Genomic DNA, 16,607 nt, shown 5'->3' with positions numbered 1-16,607 from the left:
CTTGCCAACTCAGCCAGGTTGATTTAAAAGTCTTTATATTCCTGATTTCTCAGTCTTGATTTAACAAACCCGTGGAATAAAAATAGCCTATGCACGTATCATCACCAGCCACATAATCCCTTTACATTGCTAATTAAGCAGGCCTTCACTCAACAATTTACTTTGAAATAGGCCATTTTTCTTCAGTCAGCAAAGCCCATTTTACCACGTGTTTAAAAACGGCTAACATTTCTTTCTTCTAAATTCGATTTTCATCTCCAGCAAATTCACACACTGCCATGCATCTATGGTTATTCTCTTTAATGCTGGAGTTGTTCTGCAGCATGGATACATTTAAACAGGCATGGCTCAGCTATTTAGAGTCTTTCTCTGAACAGCTGATTTTTAGATACTTTTGCAAAGCAAATAGACGCGTTTCCTGTGTAAACTGAAAACAAAGCCCCTGGTTGATTTCTTTCCAAGCTAAGATGACTGGGCCTGTCATTCATGGTTTTGCTAATGCACAATGACTTCTCCTGGGCATGGCCAGGCATTTTCAATCGCAGCAGTTTCGTACAAGGATGGATTTAGCCTCATAACAGCATTTTTAAAGCTTGGAAAAGGTGTCATTTTAAAGGGAATTTTGGGGTTTTCAGCAAGGCAATGTTGCCTATTTCACTTAATTCAATGTTAAACGTTGCAGAGCACACTTGCACACTCCTGCGGTGTGTACTCTGTTCCTCCCAGCTTGAAATGTGTGTGGTAGGGTGATGCAGCCATTTTCTTTGGTGGTTGTAAAAATGCAATTTTGAGATCCTGGCGCGCACAGAAGTTAGCGCAGCCATTTTCTGTTTCTTGCACCAATGCAGCAAAGTGATGTGGTAAAGCACATCTGAGTGGGTCAATATATCCCACACTGGAAAATGTGAACAATCTATATGTCTTTTCTCTTCTGTAATTTGCTATAAAACTGGCTATTTTACAGTTCACAGTTGAATGTCTTTTAGATAATTCCCGGCCTAGGCTGTTATAATACATTTTTGTTTTTCTCATATCTCGTGCATTCTTTTGTGGCTCTTTTGGACTGATTTTTATTACTTGAAAGGGACTTTCCTTACACTTCTCTTAACTCCCCTCAGACTTCGTTAACTTTTTTACTGATAAGATTCTCTCTTACGGGCCTCTCTTCAATCATCTACTTCATGCCCACGCGGCACCGTCGTCCTCCGTTCCTACTCTTTCCTGTACCTCCTTAAGTTCTCTTACCAACACTGACACGGCTAACTTCATTACTAGAGCCCACCCGTATGCATCTTCATTGGATTCCATTCCCTCTTTACAGATTCACAAAGTTCTCCCTCTTCTGTTCGCATTTCTTACTTCACTATTCAATCTTTCTCTACCAACGTCTTCATTTCCTTCCTCCTTCAAACAAGCAGTCACTCTCCCAATTCTCAAGAAACCTACTCTCGACCTATTAACCCATTTTTCTTCTTCCCTATCTTTCCAAACTCCTGAATTGCATTGTTTACTCTCAAGTACCTATGTAGATCATAACTCTCTTCTCTCTCCCTTTTATACTACGTTTTGCCCCCATCATGCCACTGATTTGTTTTTTTTAATTAAGATGTACAGTTTCTTACAAACCATTATCAAGACATGCTCAACACAAATAAAACTAAATCACACACCAGGTTAAAACCCTGACTCATGTATCCAGCACACTAATCAATTTTATCTTCTGCGGTACAGATCCAATCTTGTTGCCAAAGTTTTCTTTTTACCTTCTCAGGGTTGACCAGCAACAATTATTGGTCTACATCCAAGGTTTCCAGAATCCCCCGGCAACAGACTACACATTGACCCAGAAGATCACGGCCATACCTGCCCATTTCTGTGCTTAAAGTTAGAAATGGAGGAGCAGGTGGGGACATCATGCACTTATGGAATAGAGCAAATGGCTTCTAAACAGTTCTTGCATACATCAAGATCAAACCCAACTCATATCTGATCACTGAAGCCTCAATCAGATTGGGTAACCCCAATATCTTCCTCCAGAAACTGCCCTTCAAGGAGGCCCAAACTTTGGCTGGGGTAAATAAAAATCCTGTAGCCCCATATGTCAAGATAGGGAGAACCTTTGATTCATAAAAACTCAGCAACTGGACTATTGAAAATTTGCCAAACATTCTATTGATCAAAATTCCCTGAGACGTTAACGTTTTGGCTTTATTTTTAGGGCCAGTATTCAGGGACATTGTCAATGCTGTTGTTTATATGGGAACCCAAGTAAATCATTACAGGCACTTGTACTAGGGGAACTGTTACTAGATACCATTTGAAACCTGGTCTTCCTTTGTTCTTACTAGGACCAAATACTAACATTTTAGTTTTTAATGGATTAATCTCCAACCCATTCTTGATCGTGAATTCTAATAGACCCTCCAAACTCCTTTGCAGACCGATTGGAGTTTGGTCTATTAGTACAAGGTCATCAGCAAAGATGGTCCTAGCAAGCTTTTGTTCGCCCATCTTTGGTGGAAACGTTTTGACTCTATCCAATGTTTCACACAAATCAGATATACATACATTAAATAAAATGGGGGCTAAGGGGTCAATCCTTTTTCAAACCCTGCTGCGTCTAAATGGATCTGTTGAGAAGTTCCTGAGCACTAAGCCTGATTTGAACGTTTGTGGATGGATATAGAGATCTGATTGCTTCAAATAAGTCAGATGGACATCCCCACGCCTCCATCTTTGTCCATAGCAACTGCCTACCTACACTATCAAAGGCCCTTTTTAGATCTATGAAGGCCATGGAGATATTTCCGCCATCTTTGAGGGCTTGGCCTTTCGAAATATCTTGTAGGAAGAGATTAAAATCTGTTCTTGTCTGTTTTATGAACCCTGTTTGACAGGGATATCTTTTTGCCTTTGTAATCAATTTCTGTAGAAGTCCCAGCAGCAGACATCCAAATAATTTGCCTAGAACATCAAGGAGAGCTATTGGACGTTTGTTAGCTGGCTCTGCTCTGTCACCCCACTTATATATCGGCACAATAATGGCTGAGCGCCACCAGTCCCGAACTCTCCCATGCTTCATCACTTGGCTGCAAGCGCATAAATGAATGGCAACCAATCATTAGCCACTGTTTTTATCATCAAGTTTGTTGGGCCATCCCGGAGCCCTTGATGGGCTCACTTTTTTAACAATGCCAAGTCTAGCATATAAAAAGAAATAGACCACCCCCCTTTGCTTTTTTCAATGGCTGGTAGTACACTGTTCTCATCTTTGCAAAATGTTTCTCACAGTAGTCGATCCACATAGTTTCTGTCACCACATTTGAAAGAGGCGGCCCAAACGTACTGATATATTTATCATTTGCCAAGTAGATCTTGAGTCATTTCCCTTCAAAGAAAGCATCATGGCGTCTGCATCTTGCTGCCGAAGAATGACCTTGTAAGAAGCCAGCCAATTTTTTTATTTCGTCTTTGTTTTCATCACTAATACACGGGCATGGTAATTTTTAAATCAGCCAATAATCCTTATTTCTTTAAGCAGCAGTTTTTTCTCTCTCAATGACAACTTTCACATTGAAAGTGTGGCTGTGATTTGACCTTATATTTTCTTCTTTTTTGTCTTTCATGTTAAACTCCAGAAGAAGGGGTACATAATCTATAACATCTCCTTGTTGTACGTGTTTGTTCAAACTTGCACATAGTGCATCAATGTCTTTAGGTTTCAGCCATATACGGTTTCCACCATTTAGAGGTTTTATGCTAAGCAAATGTTTTTCATCTGCCTTCTTTGAAAAGCTCCTTCATGTCAGCCTCAACAAAGCATGGTCCCTTGTCTTTTTCAAGGACACTATTAAAGATGTTATTTAATTAATGATTGAAGTTGATACAAATACATAATCCAGAATAGAAGCTTGCATCCTGTTAGTCCATGTTACACCAGGAGGCCGATCGCCCTCACATTGGCCGGTCAAAATATGCAGTTCTCTATCTCTCATTTACTCAAGCCAGGCTACGGCTCTGGTCTGTCTCTTTCCCATACACCCGTCCACTGCTTTGATCGTATCACCCTCGTTAGTTATGCATGGGCAGATGAGATCACTTCCTATAAACATAACATGCACATTTTACCTACTGTAGAAGTTATCAATGACATCAATAATTGCATGCAAAAAGACACTTGTCATAATTCCCATTGGGTTCCAATAGATATTTAAAATAAGGCCATTGTTGGGAAATAAAATCCTTCGTTTTTACACAGATAGCTTGAATAAAAGGATTTTGACATATCGTGTCTACTACAACAAGACCCCTTCCACTTTTTACTAAAGTTAAAAACCAAGCCGACGGCGTCCTCTAGCGCCACAAGAAGCTGGATTGATATTAGAGCTATATCCATTGTAAATTGGAGCCTTCAGAAGGCAATTTTCCTGTAGACAAACGATGTCCATAATTCTGGATAGTATATCTGCATCTCCAGGTAAATGGAAAAGCCAATATGAATACTAGTCCCTTCTCAATTATAATGGGGAGTACTGATGAAATATTTGATATTCCAAAGATGTACTAATGGTTACTATGAGGAGAAATGTTTATGTATGTTTAAAGTTGGGAATGTGTTGGGTTCACTTACCTGTGGTAATCACTGACATATATGAAATGTAATATGTGATGTTGATGTTATAAATATCATTAAATCTTTTCGGGGTTTTTGATATAAAAAACAAAAAGAAAAGCCTTGAGTGTTCCAAAACCCAAATGTCCAGGATGGCTCTCGTTGTTAGCCCCCTCTCTAGAAGGTAAAAGGCAGCCTGGTTTGATTGTCTCATTAGGCCGCACTTTAGAACCCTGAAATTATTTCTTTGTTACGTGTCCATTGGAGTGGGGTATCTTTGCCAGACTTCGTTTTGCTGCTGTATCACTCAACTCAAATCCCAATGGCAAAATTAAAAGTGCCATTTCGAGGAAGGAAGATCTCACCCCGTTAGATGATAGATGCAAAATCACTTGGTCCATTTTAGATTCCTCTACAAATTCAACTATTTTAATGTCCTCTGAATATAAGAAATGCAGGAAAGGAATATGTTGGAATAATCCCATTACATTAGACCGGTTTAGAATCAAACCATCGTTAGCGGACAGGATTGCGTTCCAAACTCAATGTGAGACTCTCATATGGCTCACTACGCTTCTTCGTGAGATTAATATTTTCAACACACTTCTCAAACCTTAGAAATGGAATCTGATTGTTCTTAATAGAGATCCACGTCACATTGGTTGATTGAGGTCCTTCATCTGCGTCTTTTGGCATTTGGTGATTCTGAAGCGGTCTCCGTTTTGAAATGATCGCTCGCTGTCTCTCTTCCAAGGTCAGTAAGGGGAAGTTACCATTCCCGACATTCACTGACTTGACATTGTCAATATTAGAACAATTTGAAGGCTTCCACATATGGTCATCCTCTTTCAAGGAATCCCTTGGTCTAATAATAGGGACAGACCACACATAAGTTTGCATTGCTAACAGGAGAGAACCCTCCTCCCTTATATCTTCCTGTAGGTTGTCATCATGCATGGTGAAATTAGAAGTATTGTCATCATCCTCTTCTTCAACAGAAAAACAACTGGCAGATAGAACTGGAGGGCAGCTCAATGTAACACCCTCCTCTCGAACTTCCTGTATGCAAATTAGATCAGGCATCATAAGTGTTTGACCATTTAAAGGCCTTTTCTGTGGCGATCCAGTAATTATCACATTTCTCAAGGACACCCTCAAACTATTTGATTTCCTTTTTTTCTCTGGCAACATATTTTTTGCCTTACGCTTCGGGATATTAGGTTTCATAATGTCATCGGGAGGCTTGCTCTTCTTCCATTTTGGAATAACTGACACTTTGTGGTTGAGCTTCCGTTAGATTTTGTGATAGATAAAGCTATCCGTCAAGCTCTTCACTGATGTAGATTGTCTAACTCCCACTTTAGGAGTAGTGACACTATCTGTCTCCTTTACAGAGGAGCCAAGATTTCCAACAGCTAATTGTATGGATGTTGGATCAGGACTTTTTGTGCCCTTGTTTATCGTCACCTGCCCTCCTTGTGTCTGATCATCATCAGGTTTCTAGTTTTTGCTTCTGCCATGTTAGATGTAGTTTCCTGGGGCAATAGCGAAGAGATCCTGGCTTTCTGGCTTTGGAATGAAGATTTCACCTGAAGTATCTGCAATAGGGATCCAAGGAGGTGCTTTTTCACGCCCTTTCAGCATCAAGTGAAACTTGGAGATTCTGCTGTAGCCGTTTAGCACATTCTGCTTCATGGTCCACTGAAGATTTTAGTGAAGAAACAGAAGAAACAAATGCTTAGATGAATATCAATTTAGATTGAATCATAGCCAAAAGAGTGGACTGATCTTTAAAGTTATCATTCATCGATTCATACAGCTTCAAAAAAGGAGCTAATGAAATTGTTAGCGCAGACATCACACTACACTGAGATTTAGACGCTGTTGAGTTTAAAACAGGAGCCGGGCCTCTGGTGATTTTTGGAGAAAAGGCTGAGTCGTCCAAAGAAGAGCCAGATGAGAAAGAGTCATTCGGTTGAGCCACAGGAAGAGTTAAAAGCGTTACTAGCCGCAAGGTCAATCTTAACGGTGGAGAACAAGAGGCCACTTTTGTGATGTCATAATCATGCGCTGATGGTGTCAAAAGCATAGCGTGAGCGATTGAAGGCATTGAGGTTTGCAACCCATTCATGAACAGCGATGATCCAGGCCATTTGGCTATAGTTCTTTCAAAGCCATTTTCATTGAATTAGGCGTAGGCTCCAGTGTTCTTTTAATGTCTGCAGTGTCTCTCGACAGCCTCACGGCAAGGAGAGACACCCCAGATGCAATATTAAAGTTTTGTGTGTTTACATCAAAAGATCGAGTTGCCACCCCATTTGCTGCCAACCCACTTTGGAGGACTAGCGGCATAGCCGTGGAAGGGGATCTGTCTTCCATCTCCGTCATTTGCCGGGGGAGATAAGAATGGGGATCTTATTCACTGGACCCCCATTCAGCTTGGAGTCCAGACCTCCATTCGTCATGACAGCCGTTCCAACTTCGCCACATAATGTTGGCTGTAGGCCATCCGTCGCTCTACTAGGAGCGCCTCTAAGTTTGTCGAAAATCTTTAGTACAGGCTGATCCTTCGACACTCCGCCCCTAGGAACAGCATCCAATGAACCAGTGCAGGACACAACTTTTAGAATTTCAGATCCGTTAGATCAAGAAGTTTCCCCCTGTCCGAGGGCTCCATTTCTGCCCCTCCTATGTCTAGTTGCAACAACTGGACATTTGAAGCAGGGAAATGACCAGGTGCTCACTCTGGGCTCATGCGTATTATTTCCTGTCTTGGGAAGGCTGTTTTACCTTTCAGAACGTTTGCTAGGCCTGTAAATTCCAGACCAGCCCTTGAGTCATTGACCCATGTTTTAGTGTCTTTTAGTTGATGTATAGAGGCATCATTTTGCAAGGAGCCCAATTGGAGCGTGGGGGACAGTGTTTATTTTGTTTCACCGTTAGAGCTCCCCTCCTGCTCACCTGAATCTTTGTTTGCTGTCCATTATGCAGTAGAGCTGCTGAAGCGGGATCCATCATGACCACTGCAGTACCTTTCGTCTCTGCCCCCTGTTCCCACCGGGAACACTCGTCGCACTCCACGCCGCTACGCGGAGAAAGTGAAGGTTTTGTCAGCAAGCCACACCACCAGGCAAGAAACAGAGAGAGCAGACTGTACACTGCTGGAGGTTCAACATACTGGAACAGTTGTCGCACTCCACTGAATTTGCTTTACTAGCTGTCACTGATTCTCTCCTCTCTGCCTGCCACTCTAAACATTCTTCTATTCTTATTCTATTGGATCTCTATGCTGCCTTTGACACTATGGATCATTCTCTCCTTCTTTCTTCTGTCTCTTTTTTTCATTTTGGTGCTATCCTAAACTGGTTTCACTCCTATCCCTCCGATCGCTCTTCCCCTCTCTTGGGCTGGTGACCTTTCCTCTCCATCATTGTGTCCTCCATAGCTCAGCCCTTGGCCCCCTTCTTTGCTCTCTATGCACTGCCCTGCTTGTGGAAACCCTTTGGTCTTTCACACCACTTCCATGCAGATGACACCCAGATTTTCCTGTCTTTCTCTACTTTTTCTGATAATATTGAATTAACATCTCTGATTGTCTGCAAGTTGTTCAAACCTGGATGCACTCACGGTTCCTTCACCTCAATCCATCTAAAACGGATATTATTTTCTTCCGCTCCCCCTCCATTCCTTCTTCTCACCCTCCCTCTTTCATCTCGTTTCCTCCTTCATGTATCGCTTGGTCTACTTCTGCTCATAATTTGGTAGTCATCTTTAACTGTAATCTTTCCTTTTCTTCTCACATCTCCAGCACTGCTCGGAGCTGTTTTCAGCTTATCACTATCCATACAATGTGCCATTTCACGCTAGTGACATTTCACGCTATTAAACTCCTTATCACTTCTCTGGTTCTTTCTAGACTTACTGCTCAGCCCTTCTCATCATTCTTCCTGCCTATTGTCTTGCTCCCATGTTCTCAATGTACAACTCTTTTATTCACACTCTCTTCTGTCTCCCCCGTCCAGGTTCTATTTCTAATGTTTTACATTGTATTGCTTGGTTGTGCTTTGAATTTTGTCTGTATTGCACTTTTTTGTGGAGTGTACTTAAATGTATGCACAGGCTGGCTCCTTCCTTTCTGTCCTCCTTGGTTTCATTCAATACTCCTGCCTGCTCTCTATGTCCTCAATCCCTTTTTCTCTCATCCGCCCACAAACCTCTTTGTGCTGTCTCTCAATTTCGATCTTTCTCCCTACTTTCTCATACATTTTGCAATACTGTACCCTTTCAGTTTGTTCTTCATTATCTCTGTATTCTTTTCACTGCTCTCTCAAAGCCCATCTGCTGGTGGTTACTTAAACTGACACTGTAACCCTAAGTCTGAATTTTATTGTAACATTGTTTATGTTCAGCGAATTGGCGAAAGCGCTATATAAATTCAAAAAATGTAATTAAATTAAATCCAAACCTCAAAATCTACAGAGAAATAATGTCAGCAATAGACCCTGAAGAAAGGCACATACAAGAGGAACTGACTCTAGCTCACTCCAATCAGAACCTCTCTGGAAGAGAGAGAGAAAATTAATGGAAAGCCTCAAAAGGACTAGACCCTGGCCTTGCCCCAACATGGTCTGTACATGCATTGAACAGCAAATGACTGAACAACTGGGACATAACTGTAAACCCCTGGAAATACAGTCCCCTAACCCTGTTCCTATCCACAGACAGGAGAAAAACTGTGGGCACCTGCCACAAATATGTGGACCAAGGTCAAAAAGGAATCCTAGAAGTCAGACAGCAATTACTGCAGCCAGGAAAATGAAGAAAGACTGAAAATGTGCATAAAATGCAGAGCAGTTGTAACAAACATCAAATAGTACAGACTGCAAGGCCAAAGAAACACAAACGACCTAATCAATGTCAGCAAAGTCGCACCAAGTAATACACCAGATGCCACAAATCTGCAAGGGCCACATGGACACAGCGTGCTGACATGAATAACAAGTCCTTAACCTCTTCAAAAGACAAATTACTGGTACGAGTCATGTGGAAATCATATAAAATGTTGAAGAGGTCCTAATGATCAAGGGAAAACAAAACATCCTTCAACAAAAGCAATCATCCATGATGGCGATGACACAAAATGCATTTGGCGTTATTACAATGAGAGAGAGCTTGGGGAAATAAGCAGACAGGTTAGAAAGAGTAACACATTGTTTGGATAAAACAATACATGGACATGGAAATTGACAATTCTATACAGAAAGAAATAGAAGACACAGAAAGGAAGCAGGGGTGTTTGTTTACATGAGCACTAAAACATGTGAGTAAACCATTGTTACACCTAAAGTAACCTCAAGTGAAGCGAGTTTCTCAGCGAGGGCTTGGGCTGTTATCAGCCCTGCACACAACCTACGCAGGGGGTGATCACTATTTACACTTCTCGGGTGCAAATAGTTTGGAAGTATTTTTATTTTGTAAGATTGGATCCGTGTGTGGGACGTGTGCCTGATCTCCACCAACCCAAAGAAAACAAAGCTGCCCACCACCAAAAGACACAGAAAACAGATGTAGTCCCTTTTCTATGTTTATGGAGCGAGGACAGAGTGGGAGCAGAGCAGCAGCAAAGAAGAGGCTGTGATATCAGCAGGTAAGTCGGGTAAGGGGGTGTGGGATGCAGAATGCCATGGAGGCTGAGGTGAGGGTACGGGGTAAATGGCCAGGGAGGGGGCCAAGGAAATAAAATGGTGCTCAGGTGGCTGAGAGAACATGGGAAGTCACTGCCAGATTCCACCCATGTTCCAGCCACATGATAGGCTAAAGGCCATTCCCGGGTGCGAATAAAAGTCGAGAAAGAAGAAGCCACTGAACCGAGGTTATCCCGATTATGGTTAGGAACAGCTCCCACCTGCTCCATATCAACAAGACAACCCCCTGCTCAGCCCAGAACAGGATATAAGAATATACTCAAAGGGTTGAAAGAATTGGCAAGCACAGAGACAGTTAAGGCAACCTCCCTTATGATTGCACAAGAAAATTCAAAAGCAAAGCTTAGTGAGAGATCATATTGGCATTTTCTCTTTGCATGGCTGGGAGCCCAGCAGTGCCAATAACAGTGGCAGATAGGAATATGGGCTAGAAGACAGGAAAAATCCAAACCAACGGAAGGCTGTACATTTCTATTGAAGACCCAGCGACAAGAATGCGCCATCCCCCAGTTCAGACTCAACCTACACAGCCCTCTGGCAAAGCAGCGTTAGGGCATAAGTGGAACATTAAACAAGAACATTACAAATCTCACACAGATCCTCCTATCAATCATCATAAACATTTAGAACATCAAAAAACACAATATCAGCAGGAACAAGGCCCCACGCCTGTACTGTAACTATAATGCTAATTGGATTGGACAATCAAAGATCTAAACATCATCCAATTAAACATCGCCGACAGGGCGGGGGGGAGGGGCATGCCCCCGATCAAGATTTAAGTGAGTTTCTGCAGGGATTCGATTTAATTTTCCTGCAAGAGTCACGCAATAGCATGCAATGGAAATTAAAGGATACACAAGGAAATTCACTGATGCCACAGAGAGTAAGCATGGCTGGGGATCTGAAGAGCTGCAATTAAGCTGTTGAGTGGAGCAAATACTTAAAATGGAAGTTGTATCATCACCTCCCTTCCCCATGTTCCTTACCACAGAAGTGCTGATTGCAGACAAAATCATAGAGAGTGATAATGCCGTTGTCAGAAAGAAGCCGACATGAGATCTCTTCTCCTGCTAATAGTAGAAGACCTAAGCACCAACAGCAATTCATCACATGCAGAGTGCAGGCTTAAAATAGCACGTGACTTCAATGCAAAAAAGGGGCGGATGTTGATGATTTCTAGGTAATGAGGAATGCAGTTCGAGCTTCAAATATGTCGAATTGCATCCGCAGCAGAGAGGAAAACATTGGAAGCATTTTTCGCGTGGATGGGAATATTCACCACATCACTGACCAAATTCAAGAGATCCCCACATTTTACGACAGGAGGGTATCCTTGGTTGTAAACAAAATACTCACGCAACTGCCAAGATGGGAACAATTCCCTTCTCATCCAACTGGCAGGGTGGGAATGCTACAATCCAATCGAGAGTCAAAAGGGACCAAAGCCACACACACATGTATCCCGTTTTCTGGCACTGGTCAGGAACAAGGGTGTACACCTCCACATCCCATGCCAGGGAAAGTCTCCACAGAACCAACCAACCATCCCCACCCGCCAGTCCAGCTGGAAAGAAAGGGGTGCCCCGCAACCTGCAAATAAAATAGCTGTTAAACAGGTGATGGGCTTAACCCCGACTCCTTACCTTATCACGAAGGTGGAGTATTTAGGAAACCCAAAGTAGACCCCTTTTAAGTTATAAAAACATAAAACAACATTTCTTAATCAACATTCCTTAAGCATTTTCCGCCTAATGATAGCTCTCTTCTCTGTTCCTCTGAGGTGAGTGCTTTCTGAGGAGCTACTCTGTCAGCCCTCCATCCCTTAGAGGGGCCACAAGAAGAGCCATAGGGTGGACCTGATGGAACAGACCCCTTACCTTCACATGGCACCCCCCATTGTAGAGGGGGAGGGAGGCAGTAGATGGCCCCAGGGTCCCACACCTTAGGCGGCCGCAGGCTGGCCACCACTTCCCTTACCTGCGTCATGCCAGGGTAAACCTCAACCCCTTTTTTCCCCTCTTAACACCGGACCTACATAACTGTATAAACATCCCCCTACGTAAACTCTACCCAATTCTAATTCCCCTACTTAACTATTAACATGCGCAATAATTAATAACTTATTATACATAACTAAAAATATACATTTAAATATACAACAAAATATAAATACATATTATGGTACTGGTGCTGCAGTCAGTCACCCCTTCTCAGTACCACATGTCTTGGGTGCTGTCTTTGGTTGTTTGGGGGGTCTGCCTGATGATGAAATATGGAGATGTTACCCCTAGACGACCACTCCAGCTGTTCTTCTGGTTGGCCCTACCCACCGTGCGGGCCACCCGATCTCCCTGCGTGGCCCGTGCCTCCACAATTGTCTTTTCAGGAAGACCGTCCACCATGTGGGGGCCTCCTCTCACCACGCATCCCCTACGTCCCTCTCATATCTTCTTGGGTAGCTCCCTGCCCTGTGGGGCACCAGTTTTCACTACCGCCTCCTGGCACTACTCATTCTTCAGGCGGCATCCCTGTTGCTAAGGGGACAATACTGTGACTCACTGCAGCAACTCCACTGTCCTACGGCCCTGCACCTGTCGTCAATGCACAGGCACAATGCAACGGCAGGGCGCACTCTCACCGGGGCATCTGACGGCATGCTGCAGCCCCTTCGCTTCACCCAGGCTGTCAGAACACATGCAGCTTGGGATTTCACTTCACCCGGGCTGCTGATGGAGCGGCCGAGTACTTCATCCTTCTGCACTGCTCTGCCGACGTTGCAGAGTGGACTTACAACCTCACCGCTTCACCGACCAGGACACACCTGGCATACGTAGCCCGGGAGGACTTTTTTGTCAATGCTCGCCCCGTCTGGAGACAGGGCAGACCGACAGGGTGCATAGCCAGCCCACCCGGTTCAAGCCACTTCATGCATGCTGCCTGGACGTCTCTTCTTTCTTACCCTCGCACCACATGGCACACGCATTCTGGGACATTAATTGATGGGTCCTTGCAGTTTGCCCCCCAGGCAGTCTAACAGTCATCAAGGCCCAGTAGGTGCATGGGCTGCTCCAGGCATGCAGTCTGGGCCCACGGATGATGACGGGCCACCTCCACTAATGTGGCATGATTTGATTATGTCTTTAGGCCATGGGTGGGCGGGGGGGTGCTCGAGGCCATCACCCCGCCCACAACGCTGCAATGTTCTGCTCCTTTTCTTCCCTCTCCAACACTTTGTTTTCCTCCAATGGTCCTCCTTTATAATCTCCTCTTCACTGCCCAGCCCATTCTTGGGCAGGGGAGCACTGGCCTTTGTTGTTTTCTTTCCGATTCCATGGATGGTTCAGTCCAGTTAAGTGTTTTAGTTACTCAATAAACCACAAATGCATACAATACATAGGTATTGTTTTCCTACACCTTGGTGTCTGCATATTATTTCTAGATTTCCCTCAGGGGACAAGCATGTCGTCCTGCCTAGACAGGCCCAATTTGGGCCAGGGGCTACACACCTGACCCTATGCACATCCTGGCCTGTAGAGCGGGAACTGCATAGAAACACCTAGGTGCAAATGGAAGTGAAATCCAGGAAAACGAGAAAAGTCCATAAATCATGTTGAAAGCATGGCTCTTTGAAGAAGCCATATGTGACAAACGCAACACTCTCAGTCACACCCAAGACACCACAAGTGAGAGCAGATTCATGATCGAATATGGTTAATGAGTGAAGCCTCTTGTAAAGACTGGAGGGGGGTGTCTGTACTTCTGCTCTCTATATGGTAGAGGAGAGGCACAGAGGACCCCAGCCAAGATTCTCTATTATTGGTAACGTAGTCGAGCAATCAAGGCCTAGCTTCTCAGGAGGTGATGCAGGCTGGTTCTTAAGTACAGTGTAGTCCCCGAACCCCCACAAAGGAATGTCCACACACTGTATTACTGAAAACACAGTCTTTATATAATTAATAACCAAAGATATGTACACTATCACAATAACACACTTTGTACTCAGAAATCAACAATGGTAAATATACACAATTCTAAAGTGGTACCACCAATATTAACAGATCTCATTAAAGTGCATCAACTATACTGTTAGAATGTCACACAGATCAATAACAAGGAAACCATTAATTGAAATAGGAGGAAAGCAAGATGGTTGACACAATTGGCAGAATACTGGCCCAGCTACCTAGACACAGTTCTGTGTGGAGATCCCTCCACCTGGGCAACTGTAAAATAAAGATATATAGCACAAGACCAGTCCATATATTGCTCAATAGTCTTGTTCTCTCCTATAATGTTTTTACCCCCCCAAATGTACCTGGTGGAGTAGAGTTTTTCGAAGAAGCGTCAACGGATCCTTCTTGAGTGACTCCCTTTAAAGCGGGAGCCACGGATCGTCGAGAGGCTTCGAAGAAGGTGAACTTGGTGTCAACGGCGTCGATGAGAAGTTCGAGGGTGCCGAGACCACGATGTCGATCCAGGCGGAGCTCGTTGGCGACGTCCTGCGAGGATGAGGTGTGCGGGGCACCTCGGCGATTGATTGTTCAGGACCGCAAAGAGTTTCTGAAGAACTGTGGCCCAGCAAGGGTGTCGAGTCGTCGAAGTCTTTGTGGCCTTCAGGTGGCAGGAAACCCACTGGCGGATTCTCCTCGGCGTGTCGGCGGCCTTGACATTCTCCGGCAGGACAAAGCAGTCGATGGTGCAGACAAAGGAGTCCTTTGATTCAAATGTTCTTAGGCAAAGGAACGGGCGGCTCCGGTCGTCGGCGGCATGGCGTCAAGCGGTCCCCGCGTCTGGACAACACAACTTCGACGGGCCTCCAACAGTTACACAAACCTGCAAATCCTGGTCGACGGCAATGGACTTCGACAGCGGCGAAGTCCTGGTGCTTCACTTCGTTCTCCTCAGCGGTCCCGTCTCCGGTCAGCAGCCTTTCGAGGGTCTGACTTCCAGGGAGCTTCGGCAAAAGGTTAGCGGTGCTCGATGGTCCCTCAGAGCCCGGGAAGAGGGCGCCTTACCAGGTCCTCATTCGGATCAGTCTTCGACGAATTCGGCAGCTTTCAGATCAGGTCGAAGCAAATGCAACAGCAAGTCTTCTTCTTCCAGCTGGGCGTCGAGGATCAGCAGTTCCAGTTACTCTTCAAGTGTAGACACAGCTTCTGAACAGTTTCCAGTGGTGAGAGGTCCCCAGATATTCATCGTCTCTCATCAACACTGCTGGGTCACACTCAGCAGCCAATCATACAGAAGGGTATTCATGCAGTCAGTCAGCCAATCAGGCATTCAGGCCATCCTCCTCCCTCTCAGACACTCACAACAAGGAATGTGGATTGGGACATGTACCCAGCCGTTCAACACTAGACACTGCATTCAGGCCAGTTTCGGGCAGGGCTGTCTCAGTCTTTGTCTCTCATACCAGAAACCAGACAGCCACAACAAGAAGTGCATATTGGTCACACACTCCATTCACCCAGGTCCCACCCACAGGGTGTACCCACAACATACAGTGACTGCGAAGTCTACAGCCAGTCTGGACTTCACAACAACACCATATATGGAACCTCCACCCGAAAGCCAGTCAAGGGGAAGGGACAGAGTCAGGGCTTCCCAGGACTTTGGGAAAACAAGGTAACAGGCAATAGAAAACAAGAGGCCACAGGGGCCATCTTGTTTTCCATCAGGAATCAACTGATTCCAATGGCAAGGCCTGGGTATCCCAAAATGGAGGATACTCAGAGCCCCTGTCAAATTCAGCATGGAGCTGCCACCAGCCCATACTCTGCTCAGCGGGCCACCCACAGGTGCCCAAAAGCATACACTAGGGGTACAGGGTTGTACCCCCACCCACAGGTGCCATAAGGGTATCCCATGGGTCTGTACACCAAACCAAAAACAGGAAGAGCTGCACTGCCTCCATGGACTCATGGGCAGAAAACAATACAGAACACAAATGAAAAAGGACTACCAGACAAGGACAGGGAGGCCCTGTCCCTCCAATGCATTTCCAGCATCACACCACTAGACATCAAAATCATGTTCCTTTAATGAAGAAAAACACAGCCCAGCGTGGGCAAAGAGGAATGCACCAGCTGATGCATACTGCTTGATGCAGAATGGCAAGTGCTTAAAGAATCAATTAAATCCTCAGTTATGGGAAACGTAATCCCCAAAGTCATAAGGCAATATAGAAAATCTACAAAAACCTTATTATAATCTAGGCAGTGGAGGGTGGAAGACAAAGTGGGAACTTGGACAGGGGACAGACATCACAGAAAAACACTGTGCATTAT

The 16,607-nt window shown here is 44.5% G+C and overlaps 1 protein-coding gene across 3 annotated transcripts in view; it reads right to left on the bottom strand.

Moving 5' to 3' along the window:
- PPP2R3A (protein phosphatase 2 regulatory subunit B''alpha) overlaps positions 1 to 16,607 on the bottom strand; it is a 564,984-nt gene that overhangs the window by 133,554 nt on the left and 414,823 nt on the right. The window lies entirely within an intron of this gene.

This window comes from Ambystoma mexicanum, chromosome 10 (genome assembly GCF_040938575.1).
Source record: "Ambystoma mexicanum isolate Mex_15411 chromosome 10, UKY_AmexF1_1, whole genome shotgun sequence".
In the NCBI taxonomy this organism is placed as follows: Eukaryota; Metazoa; Chordata; class Amphibia; order Caudata; family Ambystomatidae; genus Ambystoma; species Ambystoma mexicanum.
This window is presented reverse-complemented; position numbering and strand designations above follow the sequence as displayed.